Source organism: Oncorhynchus tshawytscha, linkage group LG13 (genome assembly GCF_018296145.1).
Source record: "Oncorhynchus tshawytscha isolate Ot180627B linkage group LG13, Otsh_v2.0, whole genome shotgun sequence".
Lineage (NCBI taxonomy): Eukaryota > Metazoa > Chordata > Actinopteri > Salmoniformes > Salmonidae > Oncorhynchus > Oncorhynchus tshawytscha.
Window position 1 is genome coordinate 92,012,732 of NC_056441.1, and position 5,000 is coordinate 92,017,731.

Genomic DNA, 5,000 nt, shown 5'->3' on the forward strand with positions numbered 1-5,000 from the left:
TTACAGACTACTAAAGAGAAATCTCCCTTAGAAATGTTGTCTGTTTTTCGATCAATCTGACTTCATGGCTGTTTGTGGGGAAAGAGGCTGTGTGTGTGTGTGTGTGTGTGTGTGTGTGTGTGTGTGTGTGTGTGTGTGTGTGTGTGTGTGTGTGTGTGTGTGTGTGTGTGTGTGTGTGTGTGTGTGTGTGTGTGTGTGTGTGTGTGTGTGAAGATGTAAGGGACAATATTGAATGAATCACAATAATTGTTTGCTAAAATATTATTTGCTTGCTAAAAATGTAATTTTTGTAATGGCAATCCTGGTTAGAGGTAACACTCCTGGTTAGAGGTAACACTCCTGGTTAGAGGTAACACTCCTGGTTAGAGGTAACACTCCTGGTTAGAGGTAACACTCCTGGTTAGAGGTAACACTCCTGGTTAGAGGTAACACTCCTGGTTAGAGGTTAGAGGTAACACTCCTGGTTAGAGGTAACACTCCTGGTTAGAGGTTAGAGGTAACACTCCTGGTTAGAGGTAACACTCCTGGTTAGAGGTTAGAGGTAACACTCCTGGTTAGTGGTTAGAGGTAACACTCCTGGTTAGAGGTTAGAGGTAACATTCCTGGTTAGAGGTAACACTCCTGGTTAGAGGTAACACTCCTGGTTATAGGTAACACTCCTGGTTAGAGGTTAGAGGTAACACTCCTGGTTATAGGTAACACTCCTTTTCATGATCTGCCTACATTTATACAAATATTATTTGTTAATTATGGACATAAAGATAAGGAGGATTTTTAATATAGACACATTTTTTATATAGGTTTGAGGAAATGCCTTTTGCAGTGGATCTTCTTCTGTTCGTGTGGGTCAATCGGGGGTCCAGGGGGACAGGGGGACAGAGGGACAGGGGTGGTCTGCCAGGCACTGGGGATGACAACCCAACTCGGGATGAGGAGGGGTTTTAGCAGGTGGAATAGTGGGGAGAAATTTGAGGTTTACTTAGTAGCAATGCAAATATCATGGTACAGTTACATTTGAAGTCAGAAGTTTACATACACCTTAGCCAAATACATTTAAACCTCGTAAAAATGCCCCGTCTTAGGTCAGTTAGGAGATATACATGGAGGAGGTTTAATATCCTGACCTAGTGAGATATACATGGAGGAGGTTTAATACCCTGACCTAGTGAGATATACATGGAGGAGGTTTAATATCCTGACCTAGTGAGATATACATGGAGGAGGTTTAACATCCTGACCTAGTGAGATATACATGGAGGTTTAATATCCTGACCTAGTGAGATATACACGGAGGTTTAATATCCTGACCTAGTGAGATATACATGGAGGTTTAATATCCTGACCTAGTGAGATATACACGGAGGTTTAATATCCTGACCTAGTGAGATATACATGGAGGAGGTTTAATATCCTGACCTAGTGAGATATACATGGAGGTTTAATACCCTGACCTAGTGAGATATACATGGAGGAGGTTTAATATCCTGACCTAGTGAGATATACATGGAGGTTTAATATCCTGACCTAGTGAGATATACATGGAGGTTTAATATCCTGACCTAGTGAGATATACATGGAGGAGGTTTAATATCCTGACCTAGTGAGATATACATGGAGGAGGTTTAATATCCTGACCTAGTGAGATATACATGGAGGAGGTTTAATATCCTGACCTAGTGAGATATACATGGAGGAGGTTTAATATCCTGACCTAGTGAGATATACATGGAGGAGGTTTAATATCCTGACCTAGTGAGATATACATGGAGGTTTAATACCCTGACCTAGTGAGATATACATGGAGGAGGTTTAATATCCTGACCTAGTGAGATATACATGGAGGTTTAATATCCTGACCTAGTGAGATATACATGGAGGTTTAATATCCTGACCTAGTGAGATATACATGGAGGAGGTTTAATATCCTGACCTAGTGAGATATACATGGAGGAGGTTTAATATCCTGTCCTAGTGAGATATACATGGAGGAGGTTTATACCCTGACCTAGTGAGATATACATGGAGGAGGTTTAATATCCTGACCTAGTGAGATATACATGGAGGAGGTTTAATATCCTGACCTAGTGAGATATACATGGAGGTTTAATATCCTGACCTAGTGAGATATACATGGAGGAGGTTTAATATCCTGACCTAGTGAGATATACATGGAGGAGGTTTAATATCCTGACCTAGTGAGATATACATGGAGGAGGTTTAATATCCTGACCTAGTGAGATATACATGGAGGAGGTTTAATATCCTGACCTAGTGAGATATACATGGAGGAGGTTTAATACCCTGACCTAGTGAGATATACATGGAGGAGGTTTAATATCCTGACCTAGTGATATATACATGGAGGAGGTTTAATACCCTGACCTAGTGAGATATACATGAATCAATCTTTATTTTATTTTTTTAACCTTTTTTTAACTTGGCAAGTTAGTTAAGAACAAATTATTATTATTATTATTGTTCTTGCTTTGATCAGGGGCAGAACAACATTTGTACCTTGTCAGCTCTCCTCTAACCACTAGGCTCCCTGCCTCCTCTACACTCTAACCACTAGGCTACCTGCCTCCTCTAACCGCTAGGCTACCTGCCTCCTCTAACCACTAGGCTACCTGCCTCCTCTAACCACTAGGCTACCTGCCTCCTCTAACCACTAGGCTACCTGCCTCCTCTAACCACTAGGCTACCTGCCTCCTCTAACCACTAGTCTGCCTGCCTCCTCTAACCACTAGACGACCTGCCTCCTCTACACTCTAACTTCTAGGCTACCCTACTTCCTCTACACTCTAACCACTACACTACCTACCTCCTCTACACTCTAACCACTAGACTACTTACCTCCTCTACACTCTAACCACTAGACAACCTACCTCCTCCACACTCTAACCACTAGACAACCTACCTCCTCTACACTCTAACCACTAGACTACTTACCTCCTCTACACTCTAACCACTAGACTACCTGCCACCTCTACACTCTAACCACTAGACTACCTGCCTCCTATACACTCTAACCACTAGGCTACCTACCTCCTCTAACCACTAGGCTACCTGCCTCCTCTACACTCTAACCACTAGGCTACCTGCCTCCTCTAACCACTAGGCTACCTGCCTCCTCTAACCACTAGGCTACCTGCCTCCTCTAACCACTAGGCTACCTGCCTCCTCTAACCACTAGGCTACCTGCCTCCTCTAACCACTAGGCTACCTGCCTCCTCTAACCACTAGGCTACCTGCCTCCTCTAACCACTAGGCTACCTGCCTCCTCTAACCACTAGGCTGCCTGCCTCCTCTAACCACTACACTACCTACCTCCTCTACACTCTAACCACTAGACTACTTACCTCCTCTACACTCTAACCACTAGACAACCTACCTCCTCTACACTCTAACCACTAGACAACCTACCTCCTCTACACTCTAACCACTAGACTACTTACCTCCTCTACACTCTAACCACTAGGCTACCTGTCTCCTCTACACTCTAACCACTAGACTACCTGCCACCTCTACACTCTAACCACTAGACTACCTGCCTCCTCTACACTCTAACCACTAGGCTACCTGCCTCCTCTACACTCTAACCACTAGACTACCTGCCTCCTCTACACTCTAACCACTAGGCTGTCTACCTCCTCTACACTCTAACCACTAGACTACCTGCCTCCTCTACACTCTAACCACTAGGCTACCTGCCTCCTCTACACTCTAACCACTAGACTACCTGCCTCCTCTACACTCTAACCACTAGACTACCTGCCTCCTATACACTCTAACCACTAGACTACCTGCCACCTCTACACTCTAACCACTAGGCTACCTACCTCCTCTACACTCTAACCACTAGACTACCTACCTCCTCTACACTCTAACCACCTGGCTACCGCCCCAATCTGGTCGCCATGACTACGTTCTTATGTCTCTCTGGCACCAAAAGTTTAAAAAGTGTTGATAGGGGTCGGACCATCACATAATTGTCGTATATATTACTCTATCAGAGTTTCCACGTGGACGAGGATATTGGACATTAAATCCAAGCCCATTGGATGACAACTTGTTTTTCACCTGGACAGAAGAATTTATAACAGACTTTTTTCCAACATAACATCGGTACAGCAGATCCCCTTGTTGTATGGGACACTTTTAAATGTGCCTTTAGAGGCCATGCAATTCAGTACTCATCTATAAAACTAAAGACATTTAGGACAGTACTCATCTATAAAACTAAAGACATTTAGGACAGTACTCATCTATAAAACTAAAGACATTTAGGTCAGTACTCATCTATAAAACTAAAGACATTTAGGACAGTACTCATCTATAAAACTAAAGACATTTAGGACAGTACTCATCTATAAAACTAAAGACATTTAGGTCAGTACTCATCTATAAAACTAAAGACATTTAGGTCAGTACACATCTATAAAACTAAAGACATTTAGGTCAGTACTCATCTATAAAACTAAAGACATTTAGGTCAGTACTCATCTATAAAACTAAAGACATTTAGGACAGTACTCATCTATAAAACTAAAGACATTTAGGACAGTACTCATCTATAAAACTAAAGACATTTAGGTCAGTACTCATCTATAAAACTAAAGACATTTAGGACAGTACTCATCTATAAAACTAAAGACATTTAGGTCAGTACTCATCTATAAAACTAAAGACATTTAGGTCAGTACTCATCTATAAAACTAAAGACATTTAGGTCAGTACTCATCTATAAAACTAAAGACATTTAGGTCAGTACACATCTATAAAACTAAAGACATTTAGGACAGTACTCATCTATACAACTAAAGACATTTAGGTCAGTACTCATCTATAAAACTAAAGACATTTAGGACAGTACTCATCTATAAAACTAAAGACATTTAGGTCAGTACTCATCTATAAAACTAAAGACATTTAGGTCAGTACTCATCTATAAAACTAAAGACATTTAGGACAGTACTCATCTATAAAACTAAAGACATTTA

The 5,000-nt window shown here is 41.5% G+C and overlaps 1 protein-coding gene across 1 annotated transcript in view; it reads left to right on the forward strand.

Annotated features, from left to right (window-relative positions):
- Positions 1 to 5,000, forward strand: part of tenm4 (teneurin transmembrane protein 4) — a 718,236-nt gene that overhangs the window by 361,266 nt on the left and 351,970 nt on the right.